The sequence below is a fragment of the Passer domesticus genome, chromosome 9 (assembly GCF_036417665.1).
Source record: "Passer domesticus isolate bPasDom1 chromosome 9, bPasDom1.hap1, whole genome shotgun sequence".
Classification (NCBI taxonomy): Eukaryota; Metazoa; Chordata; class Aves; order Passeriformes; family Passeridae; genus Passer; species Passer domesticus.
In genome coordinates, this window is record NC_087482.1 from 10,593,693 (window position 1) to 10,608,787 (window position 15,095).

A 15,095-nucleotide genomic window follows, 5' to 3' on the forward strand; every position below is an offset into this window, starting at 1 on the left:
TTTCTGCCACTGCAGTGTTTTTTATATTTGCTTTTTGCACATGACCACAGTTGTTAGGTTTAAACCTTTTAAATGGGAAGGTTTACCCATGGATCCGGTCTATTGAGTAAGGGCTTGGGACCAAGGCCATTCAGCATTGTTCTGGCTAGGAGTACTTTCTAATTTTTGGATGACAGCGATGATTGTAAACAACACTTCAGCACAAATCCCCACCCACCATGATGCATTCATTTTGTGCGGGTAAGTTTCAGTTTCAGTTTACCATCACCCGGTGTTATTCTCCAAGGGGCTTCTGGAGCTTTCTTAACACGGCTGTGGTGGATCCAAGCACTTTGTTCCTTAGTCTTGTTTGCAGTGAAGGTAGTAAGGAGCACTTGGTATGGTCCCTCCCATTGTGGTTGCAGGGCCTTCTCTGTAAGAGACCTAACATATACATAGTCTCCAGCCTGCACATCATGTACTGATGCATCGAGCCCTGTACCCCGAGTACCGGGGGTACCTCCAGGCGGTCATGCTCCACTGGCTCCCCTTGGTTTCCACTGAGGAAGGAGGCTGGATTGACAATATTAGTCACCACAATGTCCACAGCATCTTGCTCCACCATAATAGCTTGGTATTTCTGAAATCGTTGTGGGAAAAGCCAATGTCCGCCTTTCACCTCCAGCACTGCAGACACCGTGTGAGACACTGGCACAGTCATTTTGTGGCCCAGGGTGAATTGACTTACCTCTTGGATATTCAGTACAACTCCTGCAGCAGCTCTGAGGCATCCAGGCCACCCTTTAGCTGCTGCATCCAATTGCTTAGAGAAGTAAGCAACTGGTCTCCGGTACGGGCCGAGGTCCTGTGCTAATATTCCCAAGGCCATTCCTTGCTTCTCATTGGAGAACAAGACGAAAGGCTTACTCACGTCTGGCAATCCCAGAGCTGGAGCTGACATGAGGGCTTTTTTCAGCTGGTGGAAGGCCTGCATAGCTTCCTCTGTCCATTGGATTTCCCTGCTTTCAGTTGCAATAAGTTCATATAAGGGCTTAACAAACAGTCCATAGTAACAGATCCATAACCTGCACCACCTCGTCATTGCCAGGAAAGTTCCTAGTTCTTTTGCAGTCTGAGGTTTTGGGGTCTGGCATATTGCCTCCTTCTGGCTTTGGCCCAGGGTACATTGTCCAGTACTGACTTTGTATCCCAGATAAATTAATGTCTGTTTTACTGCTTGAGCCTTTTTCTTTGATACCCGGCACCCTTGGAGTCCCAGAAAGTTCAAGAGGCTTACTGTCCAGGCCACGCATGCTTCACTTGTCCGTGTGGCTATGAGGATGTCATCTTTGTAGCAGCTTCGCTTCCTCTGGAGGGGCTTCCCAGGCCTCTAATTCCTTTGGAAGTTGTTCTCCAAAGAAAGTGGGTGAGTTTTTAAATCTCTGTGGGGGTACTGTCCATGTAAGTTGAATTCTTTGCCCACTTTTAGGACTTTCCCATTCAAATGCAAAAATTTTCTGGCTGGCTAGGTGGATAGGAAGGCAAAAGAAGGCATCTTTTAAACCTGAAACGGTAAACCAAGTTAGTTCAGGTGTTAAGCAATTTAATATCGTGTAGGGATTGGCCACCACAGGATACAGATCCTCAGTTATCTTGTTCATGGCTTGCAGATCGTGTACTAACCTGTATGACTCATCAGGTTTGCTGGCTGGTAGGATAGGGGCATTAAAATCAGATTGACATTCTTTTAATAATCCTAGATGCAAAAACTTCTCAATTACTGGGCTAATTCCTTCCTTATCTTCCTTCCTCAGAGGATACTGTTTAACTCTGCCAGGTTGCATTCCCTCTTCTAGTCTGATCTGAACAGGCGGAGCATTTTTTGCTCTCCCTGATACATCAGAGGCCCATACCCCAGGGAACACCTGATTCATTACGTCTTCATCGATTTCAGTTTCCCTTGTGACTTGACTAGTGGTTAATATCAAACTCAATATTTCTACATACTTTTGATCATTTCCCTCCAGAGTAATTTCCCCATTTTTGAACGCAATAGTTGGCTGTCATTGTCCCAGCAAATCTCTGTGCAGAAGTTGCTCAGGGGAGTTGGGCATATATAGAAATTTGTAGATCCCCCACTGCTTTCCCAGTTTGTATTTTAGTGGCCTAAAGACAAATGCCTTTTCAGTTTGGCCAGTCGCTCCCGTAACTGTAGCATAATCATCGCCTACGGGCATCAAGGCTGTATTTAGAACTGAGTACCTTGCCCCAGGAAGGTACTCGCTTCTAAAGGTTGACTAGGAATTTCCCTTCATTTTCCATTTCTCCCAGCTTTAGTTTTACAACCAGAGAGCCTGCTGGGGTAGTCTCCTCCAGTCCCCCCTAATCCTCTTGCACATGGGCAACCACCCCTCCTCTCCTTTGATTCCCTTCACCATTCTCTTTCTGCTCTGGACAGTCCTTCTTCCAATGGCTCTGTTTCTTACAGTTTGCACATTGATTTCTGCCGGATCGAGGAGGGCCTTGCCTGGGTGCTCCCTGCCCGCTTTCACGTCTTTCTTTCCGTTCCTCCTGCACTATTGCTATTAAGTTTTTCATCCCTTGTTTATCCCCTTCTTCTCTGTTGCTAAAGACTCTCCAAGCCTCCACCAATAAAGTTTCTAAATTCCGTATATCTTCTTCTCAGACTTTTTAGAGTTTGCACCAAATATCCCCCTTGGACTGTCCCAAAAATAGATTAATTACTTGTTGTATCCCTCTCGGGTTTCCTGCAGTCAGGATGACCCCCCCCGAGAGTTCTTTTTTCCCAGCCCGACGGTGGAAGAAAGAGTCAGAATTCTTCAGCTCTGGTTCACAAGGTTGTTTATTGTCTCTTATCTAAACCATTCTTTTTCAGACCTGCAGAGGTCTGATCTGCAGGTCTGTCATGGGCACGCTGCCCGCCCCTGGGCTGGTGTCTACATTTTATACGAGGAATTACATGTACTTTATTTGTCATTATTTTCCAATACCTATCACCTCTGTTAGACTGTCTACTTCTAGTCTAAACCAATCCAAATGTGCCACCATCACCAAGAAGATGGAAGCTAGGAAGAAGAAGGAAGAAAAATAGGACAACGCCCAAATCCCTCCATCTTGCCTCCTAGACCCCCTCTAGTAAAATCCCTGAAATTCCACTTTTCACCCTAGGATTAATTCATTATCACTCCACTTAAACTTCTGTGACTTGTGATTCTTCACACAAGGTTGGTAATTTGCTCCATGGGTTAAGATCAAAATCCCAAGTGTCTCTGGCTTCCTGCCAGGATTCCCCAGCCCTCTGCCAGGGGCACGTGTCATCCAGGGCACCCAGAGGGGTGTCCTGGGTTCCAGCATATCCCCAGATCAGATGCAGGGTCCAGTGGTGCATAGCGTCGCATTGTGTTTCTCAGGTGGTCTAGGAACTCTCTGGGGGATTCTGAGGGTGCCTGTTTAATAGCATATAAAGCTGACCAATTTATAGTTTCAAGTGTTGCTCTTTCCACTCCCAATAGAAGCCAATCCTGATAATTTTTTAGCCTCTGTCTTTGTACTGGTTGGTTCAGGTTCCAGCCTGGGTCCTGAAGTGGAAAATGTTCCTTTAGATCCCCTGGTTGTTGTCTAAAGTGGTCTGCTACCTGGTTCCCAGCTGTCTTTAAAACCATCTAGCTTTCTGTTTCAGTGAATGTGTCTAATAACAATTGAATATCACCCCAGTCTGGATTGTGCTGCTTCATAATGTATCCTAGATGTTTAGCAATGTTTATTGGGTCATTTTGGTAATTTCCTGCAATCCTTTTCCTAGCTTCCAAATCAAGGGTGGAGAAGGGCACCTTAACTAATATCTTTTCTCTGCCTGGTTTTACTGTCACCTGCAAAGGGGCCTGCAGTATTTGTCCTCTGGTTCGGGATGCTATTGGGCTGCCTGGAGGGGTTGGAGCTGGTGTCTTCTCCAAAGGAGGAGGAGTAGGAGTAGGAGGAATAGTGGAAGAGGTTGACTAGCTGGTGTAGGTGGTGTAGAAGGTGTAGGTGGTGTAGATGGAGCCCCGCCCAAGTCTCCACCACTTCCTCCCTGCCCTCCCAAGTGAGGGCTAAATAGGTCAGCTAGGTCTTGTTCTTGTTCCTCTAGTGCTGTGCGATAAACTTTATCTGTCCTGGTGCATCTCTGTCTTATGCTACAGGCCGAGCAGCCCCATTTGAGTTCTCCCATTTTGCTTCTGTTTTCTCTTTCAAGAGCCAAAACGAGGGGGTCAGAGGGGGCTCTGATGCCACAGTCCCTTTGCCAATCAGGGTTATTTTGGAGGGAGGAAAAACATATCACAATAAGAAACCTCCTTCCATTTCCTTCCCTCTATGGAAACAACATTAGCTGTAACAGGGTATTCTATTCCAATGTACCTGTAGGAGGCCACCTTGCCCCATCCTCCAGGTGATATAATTGCCACCAATGGGAGCAATATATAATTAGGCTTTTTTAAAATTTTGCCTGCCCCCTTTGCCTGCTATTTCTCTCCAGTGTGCTAAGACACACCCTAATGGGCTGGCTTTAGGTACTTCCTTACTCTGCCTCGTTCCCATGATGTCTTTTTAGAGCAAGCTTTAGTTTACTCATTTCCAAATGTCCAGATGTGAGTCTCAAATCAAAACTCCTTTTTTCCCCTTCTTCTGAGTTATTTTTAAAAAGTAATAATTAATCAAATAATCAATGTACAGAAATATTTATAACCCATTTAACAATCAATAATACTTCAAATAATTAAATGTTATTAACATTAAATAGAAATTAATTTAATAATTAATATATAACAATCCACCATTAACTTTTACTTGTTTGTTGTTTTCTTAGTCTCACACAAAGTTACAAACTCCTAAGGGTACAATCCAAACCACTGGGGAGAAAAGAAAAGAAAAAAAATTCCTTAATCTTTCCTTTTGATACAGCTGTGCCACTCCTTTATCCTTTCCCAGTCCTCTTCAAAGATGTCTTCCCATGTCTCAGGGTCTAGGTGACTTTTTCCATAGATTAAATTCACTATTTCACACCTTGCATGTACCTCTTGGTTATGGTATCTTGGCAGTTCAGGGGTACATGCACGGCATGCAGGTCTCTGTCTATATGAAACACAATACCACCTCCTCTGACACTTTCTGCACTGAAGGAGAACCCAAGCTGTGTGCCAGTCTGGCTCCCAGTGAAAAGCTGTCAGTCTGCACACAAAACAGGGAATCACCCCTTCAAGCCCCCAGGTCAAGGCGTTTCTAAGCACTCTTTCAGCTGCGGGGTGTTCCCAGTCAAAGGCTCTATAGCAACGTGTTGAACTGCGGTATATTCCTCCCAAGAACACTCTGTCTCTCCCTCCGTCCTCCCATTCTATGACTACCCAGCACCTGATGGATGAAGAGACTGACTGGGTTCAAGCTGAAACCACCTGCGTAGAGCATGTCTCGGAGGCCAGGCTCTCCCAGCCCAGGCTTGAAGTTAGGCAGCCACCGTGGGCAAATCACCTCTGGCTTGCGTTATGAATAAAAAGTTATCTATTTTTTTTCAGATTGCAGAGTTAAAACAAGTTGGACCAGTTGCTGTTAAGTTAGCTTCATTGTTAAGAGTTCTTCTTCAATTACCTGTTAATGGTTGGTGATTAACCATTGTCCCCCTGAGGCTTGCCAGGGAGGGACGCCGGGACCCTACGAGTACCAGGAGAATGGGAGTGGCATCAGAGCGAGTATGCAGATGGCAAATGCATTGCACCAAATTTTGCAGTTTTCCATGAAAACCCCTAAAAACAATGAGCCAACATAGAACTATGGGTACGTAGGTGATGTCTAAGGATGGGAGCATAGTCCAGTGCCTGCTTGGATCCTTTTTGCTTCTCACCCTAACCGGAAAGAATGTTGACTAGAGAGAGGAACCAAGGTGATGGACCAAAAAGGTGGAATCTCCTAATCTCTCATGAGGATGGAATCCCCAGCTCTGCCTGCAGACCAGCAGACAAAGCTGCATCACCCTCCTCCTCTGTGCCACTTCTGGGAGCAACGGCGGCGTGGGCATGATCCGTCGATTGCTCTCAACCTGAGCTGATCCTTTTAAATAACGGCGTTAAAGAGGAGAAAGATCTCCTGCCCATTTATTTCAGCTTGTAGAAAAAAAAAAAAAAAAATCACAAAAAGCAGCAAAACCCTTAATGCAAAGGCTCTCCTAGTAACAGCTGTCAAGACTGAAGGGCAGTGTTATCGCACTGCAAACACTTAACTCTTAGCCCAGGCGGGCTTGCTGGCTGCCTTCAGGTGGTTCCTGCCCCTTACCAACCAGCGGCGCTTGCTTGCAAATGCCGACTTGTACCGTGCTCCTGATAGCTGTGCTATCAGCTAGCGGTGTTCAAAGCAACCCTACAAACCGCGGCTGATGCCCCGAGTGCCTGCCAGCCGTGCTGTCGGCCCGCTGCGCCGAGAGCAATTTGGCAAGGCCCGGCTCATGGCCCTGCACCGCACTGGCCCCGCTCGTTAGAGCCGCCCTGCACCACGCATGTGCTGCCGGCCAGGGGCTGCCTGCGCTGGGCATGCGCTGCTTGCTCTCCCAGGCGCTGCTGGCTGCCGGCCGCTGTCCCGGCTTTGCGCCGCCTCTGCCCGCCGCGCCGACCTGCGCCACGCTCACGGCGACCCGGCGCCCTTGAAATGTTCTTTGAAAAACCACAGTTACCAGAGAAACTAAACCAAGACCTCACTCCCCGCAGCGTGTATCACCGTTCACTCACACCCACACACACACACAAGCACGCACGTCCAGACGTGATAACCATACACAATCACAGTTCAAACCAACGCTCCGCCAGCTGCTCTGTCAGCTGGGGACCCCCCACCACCGGCCTCTCCCCGGCAGACGATTGCTTGCAAACTGCTTGTGCAAAACTGCACACAAAGGCGTCTCTTGTGCGACTTATCAGTAGCCAACCCTAGAAAAAGGAAAGGAATACATACCACTTCTGTCCATCAGCTTGGAGACAGAGGAGCTCCTTAGTCTAGGTTTCCTGAATTCCCTGGTCTTCTCCTGGTCTTATGAGTAAAAAAGTTATCTGTAGCTATGATATTTTATTAAAAATCCTTTTCTAGGATTTTTCCCCTCCTGAGGAGCTGAGGGCCCCAGGAAAGAAATGCAAACAATAACTATCTGCTGCTGTGGAATGCAACAGGTGCATCTTCCATTGCTCCATGTGGATTGTTTTCACTTGATGACCAATCACAGCCAACTGTGTTGAGCCTGTGAGCAGTCACAAGATTTTTGTTATGCATTCCATTCTGTTCTTCTTCTTTGTAGCCTTCTGGTCATTTTTTCCTCTCTGTTGTTTTAGTACAGTTTTACTGTAGTATTTTAATAGAATATATAATAAATCAGCCTTCTGAAATGGAGTCAAGCCTCGTGTCTCCACACCTGGGGTGTTCGCCCCAGCAAATTATGCATTTTTTTTAAGGCTGCAAAGTTAAACAGGTTGGGCCAGTTGTTGTGAGTTGAAATGTTGACTATTTGTTGTTGATAGCTTCATGTAGCAATCACCTCTTGTTAATAGTTTTTCTTCAATTACCTGTTAATGGTTAGAAATCAAGCGCAATTGTCCCCCTGCTGCTTCCCCAGAGCCTGCAGATAGCAGGGTGGGGGGGTGACATCAGAGCTAGTATGCAGATGAGAATGCATTTCACCAAAGTTTGCAATTTTCCAGGAAAAAAACTCCTAAAAACAACAAGCCAACATGGAATTATGAAACCTAAGTAATGTCTAAAGGTGAGGAACTTAATCCTTAGTATCTGCTAAAATCCTTTTCACTTTTCACCCTAACCTGAAAGGATGTCAGCTAGAAAGAGGATCTGGAATGTTAGACCAAAAAAGCAGAATTCCCACTACTCCCTCGAGGACGGAAGCCCCAGCTCTGCCTGCATACCAGCGGACACAGCTGCATCATCCTCTTCCTCCGTGCCACTCCTGGGAGCAGCGGGGGTGCGGGTGACCTGTCGTTTCCCACAACCTGAGCTGAATTTTTTTAATAAAGGCATTAAAAAGGAGAAAGATCTCCGGCCCTATTTATGACACTGGTATTGTCCTTCATAGCAAGAAGCTTCAGAAATTTGCATTTTCCTATGCCCTTTGTACCATGGCAGAGGTTTCTTAAGTAAAAGGTTAAAATTCAACACATAATTCTACAATTTAATATTTAAATGCTTAGTCCATATATTGCTAACTTAATTGAACCCGCCCAAAAACCTCCATTTCATCAGCAGGCCCGGCCTGGCTTCTGCCTGCCCACACCGTGGGCATCCACGGCTCCTCCTGGGCATGGAGCTCAGTCAGTGCTGGTGCTGGGTGGGCTTTGCTGCTGCTGCCACCTGGACACTGGGGTGACCACTTGTCCTAGGTTGCAGTGTAAAGATGTATTCTAATGCCATCCTCAAGAGCTGCTGAAACCAGGAGGGGCATTGTTTCTTCCTTATCTCCTGTTAATGGGCCCATCAATGTCTTGCCACATGACTTAGAGATAACTCCCTCCCAGAGCCATTTCTGTTTAATGGCTAATCAAGGACCCACAGCATGAGGCAGAATGATATCAGCCCACTGTGAGATGCTCTGCCCTTGGGGGAGGAGCTAAGCATCCCCAGCTGGATATAATCTGGGTTTTGGGACACAACAAGCAGTCTTTCCACTGGATTCCCAGAGGAACCGCCGCCCTTACCCACTGCTTTTCCAGAGGATGAGAGCTACCAGATTGTTTCTACAGGATCACCACTTCCACAAATCCATTTCGTCTGGACTGCTACCACCACCCTAACTAGCAGGGTGTCAGCAGGCTGTATTCTGAGCCTGTCAGTGGTTTTTTTTTTTGTATCATTGCATGTGTTTTGATTTTTTTCCCTTTTTCTAATAAATTGTATTTCTGACTTGGAGTCTCTCGCTGGTTTTGCTTTCCAACCAGAACAAAGATCCTTCTCTTTATTTAAACAGAAGAATGGGCCATTGCCTACCCTGCAAGCGGGGGGGGTGGGGTGGGGTGGGGTGTCACCTTCAGTGATTCCTAGAGGGCAAGGCCGGGGGGCTCAGGGGCAGAGGAAGGGATGTGTTGGTCTGAGGAGGGGCTGGAAGGTGCTGGGCTGGTCCTAGGGTCCCTAGAGGTACTTGAGTTGGCTGGGATGGGACAGATGGAGAGAAAAAAAGGGATGAAGGCAGCTTGGGGAGGCCCATGGGGAGAGCAGGTGGCAGTGGGATCTACGGGGTAAAAGGAGGTTCCCTCGTAGACTGTTGTTCTGGGGTCCTCTTCACAGAACACTTGAGAGGGCTGTCCGGGCCGTTCCTGCTGCTGGAGGAGCTGCTCACGCTGTCTGGGTGTGAGGTGCAGCCACCGTCTTCCAACTCCTGTCCCGAGGTGCTCCTGTGCAGAGAGGAGGTGGCTGAGGCCCCAGCTGCCAGTGGCGCACAGGGACCCTCGTGCACAGCAGGGCCCAGAGCTGGCAAGGCTCCCCAGCATGGCTGGAGCTGCTGGCACAGCTGGGCCCAGCTGGACAGCTGCCCCTCAAGGCCCCGGCCAGCAGGGCACGGCTCTGGGCAGGGTCCCTGGCCAGGAGCGGGCCCCAGAGCACCTCTGCCTTTCAAGGGCAACCTCGGCCCTGCTCTTTCTCCTCCCCACCTGCCTCTGCCTCTGCCCCGTGCCCCTGGGGCTGCTCTTGGCCAGGCAGCCTCAGTGGGAGCCAGCTCTGGCTGCAGCCCCAGCGGGGCCCCCAGGACAAGGCCCAGCAATTGAGAGGCCAATGGAAGCACTGGGCAGCAGCAGAACCCTCAGCAGAGTTATTTGGACAATCATGGGCTGGCCACAACTCCACTGCAGCCTCAATGGGAATGCTCCCTGTCCATGCTGGACTTTGAAAAGAAGCTGTTGGAGGGGGCGGGCAATAAAACACTCACTGTTTTCTGTTCCAGGAATACCAGAATCCAAAGCAGCAGAATAGGAAGACAAGCTCGAAATAAAGCATGCCTGCCAGAAACACTAGCCAGCAGTCGGTTCCCTGACAGAAGCCCCTTCCGAGGCCATCCTGGGCATCGGGAACAGGTCTTGTGGTGCCGGCTGCATCTGTGGGAGCGATGGGGAGCGTGAGCCCGTGCTGTGCTGCACTGCTGAGCTGGCAGCACGGTGAATACGGGCAGGACGTTCTCTGTTTCCCCCAGAGCTGGGGCCTGCAGGCACCTTGCCAGCCCTTGGCACAGGCTGTGCCAGCCAACAAAGCCCAGCAGGCCGGGAGGAGAGCCCGGGGGCAGCGCAGCTGCTTGGGCAGTGGCTGCTGCCAGGGACAGGGGCCAAAGCCATCCCTGAGCAGCCACTGCCAGCCCTGGCCCTCCCTGCCCCGTGACAGCTCCCCCAGCCCCAGGGGACAGGCTCAGGCCCTGTCAGGACCCAGCGCAGCCCCTGCCCAGTCGGGAGCCAGGGCTGGCTCTGGCCCTGGGCTGGCGGCAGGGCTCCCGCTCGGGGCTGCTCCTGTGCCTTGGGCCTCTGGGCACTCAGGGCCAGCTCCGCAGCAGCTGCAGCGCCAGGGACGTTGCTGCACCAGTCCCATTTCCTCGGGGCTCTGAACCAGCTCCAGAGGCCTGGAAGCCCAGGCGCCTCCAGCTTTGGCTGCTGCCGGGCTGGGCAAGGGCAGGCCCTGGGAGAAGAGCTGCTGCCACACAGCCCCGGCCAGGGCTGAGCCTGGCACAGCAATTACCTGCTGTGCCTGTGCCCGTGTCTGGCATCGCCTTCCTTCCTGCAGCAGGGGCTGCCAATGAGCCACTGCTTCTCCCTGAGTGTTCCTCCTCCTGAACAGCCTTTTGGTCCATCACTTGAAAAAGGAAAAAAGAGACAACTGGATCAAATGGAAACATTCCCACTGGGGATGTGTCATCTTCATCAGGAAATGCTTGTCAAAGTCACGGGTAAAGATCAGGAAAAAGCCCAGGTAATTGGGGCTAGGCCAGTGCACTCCCATGAGCAAACAGCTGCACCTCCTGATCTTCTCAGAGACTGGGAAATGGCAGGGGATCTCAGGCCCATAGTACAGTTGAGGCACCCTATCAGCTGATGCTAAATTCCATCCTGCAGAGGCTGGGCAGAAGCTGCAGCCAGGCCAGGATGGGAAACAGCCCTGCAAGACGTCAAAGCAGCAGCGGGGCAGCGAGGCTGTCATGGATCCCTTCCCACTGTGGTGGGCACGGCGTGTCCAGATGTGCAGCCAAAGCCCCCAGCTGCTGAGTCCCAGGGGAAGCATGAGGGAAATGCACCCACCTTGTCCTCCGGGTGCTTCCTTCTGTGTTTCTCTCAGGAATTCATCTGCCTCATGAGACATTTTGGCTGCAGTATCTTGGGTCTTCCCTTTTGGAGGACCTTAAGAAAAAGTAGTTCCATTTCCCAGGAATGGGTCCCACAAAAGCGGGGCTCAGCCTGTGTGGTTAGCAGGGACACACTACTCACCCCTGCCATGGGAGCTGGGTTGGGGCCAAGCATCCAGCCCTGGAGCTTGAGAAGTCCTCCCTGCAGACACACCTGTAACTCAACAGCCACAGAAGCTTCTGCCATCTCTGCTGATCTGCACGGGCACCACTGAGCCGCAGGAGCGGTGAGGGGATCGTGCAGGGCACGGGCACACACGTGCATGGTTCTGTGCTGGCACCTGCAGCGCTGCCTCCCTGGCCCAGCTTTGGGCTCTGAGCTGGCAGCTCTCCCAGGGGAAAGGCCTTGACCTACCCTCAGCATCTCCCACAGCCTCAGTCCTGGATGTGGGGCCTTCACCGGCAGGTTCAGCTGCAAAGAAAGGCAGGAGAGAAGAGCTCCTGTGGCACTGCAGGAGATCCTCAGGCTGCCCACAAGGCTCAGCCCCGGGGCACAGCCCTGGGCCCGGCCCCTTCCCTCTCTGCTCTTCTCTGTGATTGCACAGAGCACATGGAAGGACACACTGGCATTGCACACTGGAGGAAGATTGAAAGCTAAATGCTCCTTCCTCCCACTGACAGTGATACTGTGCGACTCCTCAGGGATCCAGAAGGGAGCAGGGCAAGATTTTCAGAATCCTTCAGCCCTTAAATAATGTTAAGGGAAATGGCTTATGAGTGAGCTCTTGTCACATTGATCCTGATTATTCTGTCAAGAAAGGCACACGGAGGAATAGCCTCCAGCATCCTCCAGGAATTTCAAGCCATTTTCCAGCAGGGCTTCCAAAAAATCCAAGACATGATTCCAGTCTTGAAGGGATCAGAGATCAGAACGATATCAGTGGCATTCTGGGATCCCGTTCTGGCACAGGGAACTGGGCACTGCCAGGGTGTCGGGTAAGACCGTGGGAGCCAGATGGGAATAGACATGGCCAAAGGTGCACAGGGGCCTGGGGAGCTCTGGGCTGGCTCCTGGTCACTCTCCACACTCTTTCCCTGCCCTCAGCAACATCCCTGGGAGGGGTGGCTAGAGCACCACAGGGCCCCGGGGCTCTCTTCTTCACATACAAAAGAAATCCTCGCAAAAGCCCTGGGGAAAACTGCAGCAGGCAGTGCCACAGCTATCCATCCCTCCGTCCCTCTGTCCCTCCTGCCCTCCTTCTGCTGGGACAGCTCCCAGATCCCAAGGGCAAACAGCCAGGCCCTCTTAGGACACACTGGAGCCTTGCTCTCCCCCTCTGTCCTTTCCCCACCATGGGCACCCCGTGCAGTCGCTGCCAGGATTCAGGACATGTCTCCCATGGAGGGACCCCAGCAGGACTGCTCAGGACCCGAGTGCCCTGAGCCTGCTCGGGATAATTCCCCTGGGCTGTGCCTGACTTGTCCAGGCTGTGCCCGCACTGCCAAGCAGCAGAGAGGGCAGCTCAAGCCTCAGCAGGGCTCAGGCCCAGAGGCACGGCAATTACCTCCTGTGCCTGTGCCTGGCATGGCCTCCCTTCCTGCAGCAGAGGCTGGCACGGAACCACTGCTTCCTCCGGCAAATGCTTCCTTCTGCACAGGCTCTCCTTTCATTTCTGGAGAATGGAAAAGAGACAGCTGGATCAGATGAAAACATTCCTGACTGGGAATGGGGAAGGTGATAACTTCAGGAAGCATCACTTGTGAATGGAATGCATAAGGATCAGAAAACACCCAGGATTTTGGAACAACCCAAGGCTGCTTCCTTCCCCAAACAGCCCCAACATCTGATCTGCCTGGACACCAGGAAATTGCAGGGGATCTGAGGGTGGGCATGGCCTGTGGTGCAATTGGGGCTGCCTGTCAGCTGATGCCAAATGCCTTCCTGCAGAGGCTGGGCAGAAGCTGCAGCCAGGCCAGGCTGGGAAACAGCCCTGCAGGGCGTGAAAGCAGCAGCAGGGCAGCAAGGCTGCCATGGATCCCTTCCTGCTGTGCCAGGCACGACGTGTCCAGATGTGCAGCCAAAGCCCCCGGCTGCTGAGTCCCAGGGGAAGCATGAGGCAAATGCACCCACCTTGCCTTCTCTGCAGACATTCCTTCAGCATTTGCCACATGACTTCTAATGGGTCCTGGAATTTCTTGCCTGCCATGTCTTTGGTCTCTCCTGTCGGAGGACCTTAAGAGAAAGTAGTTCCATTTCCCAGGAATGGATCCCACAAAAGCAGGGCTCAGCTTGTGGGGTCAGCAGGGACACACTACTCACCCCTGCCATGGGAGTTCGGCTTTTGTGCAGCATCTGAGGTAGGAGTTGGTGAGGTCGTCCCTGCAGACACGCCTGTAACACAACAGCCACAGAAGCTTCTGTCACCTGGTTCTTACCAATCAGTCAAACATTACGCCTTGGTGGGACAGTGAGAACATACCTGCAGAATGCTCGGAGGGCTTCACAACTTCAGTTTGCCAGGCTAATGAAGAATCCTTCCCAGCATCCCAGTCTGGAAACAAACCAAGATGAGAACTGTTTCCATTGTGTGCTAGGGCTGGCTCTGGCCCTGGGCTGGCGGCAGGGCTCCCGCTCGGGGCTGCTCCTGTGCCTTGGGCCTCTGGGCACTCAGGGCCAGCTCCACAGCAGCTGCAGCACGAGGGATGTTGCTGCACCAGTCCCATTTCCCCGGGGCTCTGAACGAGCTCCAGAGGCCTGGAAGCCGAGGCGCCTCCAGCTTTGGCTGCTGATGGGGAAGGGCAGGCCCTGGGGGAAGAGCTGCTGCCACACAACCCTGGCCAGGCCTGAGCCCGGCACAGCAATTACCTGCTGTGCCTGTGCCCGTGTCTGGAATCGCCTTCCTTCCTGCAGCAGGGGCTGGCACCGAAGATGGAGTGCTTCCTTCAAGAAATGCCACCTTCCACTGAAGCACTATGTCCATCTCTTGACAAAGGAAGGGAGACAGCTGCATCAGATGGAGCTGTTCCCCACTTGGGTGGTGGCATCAGAGGTAATATTTGTGAAATTTATGGAGCAGGAAAATGGCCAGGTTACAGTGGCATGATGAGAGCACTTGCAGCTCCAAACAGACACCCTTTTCCTAATCTGCAGGGCTGGATATTGTGGGGGATTTCAGGGTGTGTTACAGTTTGGGCTGCCTGTCAGCTGATGCCAAGTGCCTTCCTGCAGAGGCTGGGCAGAAGCTGCAGCCAGGCCAGGCTGGGAAACAGCCCTGCAGGGCGTGAAAGCAGCAGCGGGGCAGCGAGGCTGCCATGGATCCCTTCCCACAGTGCCGGGCACGGCATGTCCAGATGTGCAGCCAAAGCCCCCGGCTGCTGAGTCCCAGGGGAAGCATGAGGGAAATGCACCCACCTTCTCTTGTCTGCAGGGGTTCCTTCAGCTCTTGCCTCATCTGTTTGAATGGTTCCAGGGATATCTTATCTGTTGTGTCTTGGATTTTACCTGTTGGAGTACCTTAGAGAAAAATATTTCCATTTCCCTGGAATGGATCCCAGAAAAGGAAGTCTCAGCCTGAGGGGTCATCAGGGACACACTACTCACTCCTGTGATGGGAGCTGGGCTTGAGTGCAACATCCAAGGTAGGAGCTGGAGAAATCCTCCCTGTAGAGACATCTGTAACACAACAGCCACAGAAGCTTCTGTCACCTGCTTCCTGCCCGCTTGTCTACAATTCTTCCTTGGTGGCACACTGAGAACATACCT

General features: G+C 51.4%; 3 long non-coding RNA genes across 3 annotated transcripts in view; all 3 read right to left on the minus strand.

Annotated features, from left to right (window-relative positions):
- LOC135307622 (uncharacterized) overlaps positions 1-15,095 on the minus strand; it is a 233,518-nt gene that overhangs the window by 115,467 nt on the left and 102,956 nt on the right. The window lies entirely within an intron of this gene.
- On the minus strand, positions 12,898-13,727 carry LOC135307445 (uncharacterized). Its single transcript, XR_010368165.1, has 3 exons — positions 13,653-13,727; positions 13,464-13,565; positions 12,898-13,005 (listed from the first exon to the last, which is right to left on the minus strand). It is a non-coding gene; the product is annotated as an uncharacterized LOC135307445 (long non-coding RNA).
- On the minus strand, positions 13,807-15,008 carry LOC135307621 (uncharacterized). The gene is made up of 4 exons (XR_010368326.1): positions 14,934-15,008; positions 14,745-14,846; positions 14,199-14,315; positions 13,807-13,884 (listed from the first exon to the last, which is right to left on the minus strand). It is a non-coding gene; the product is annotated as an uncharacterized LOC135307621 (long non-coding RNA).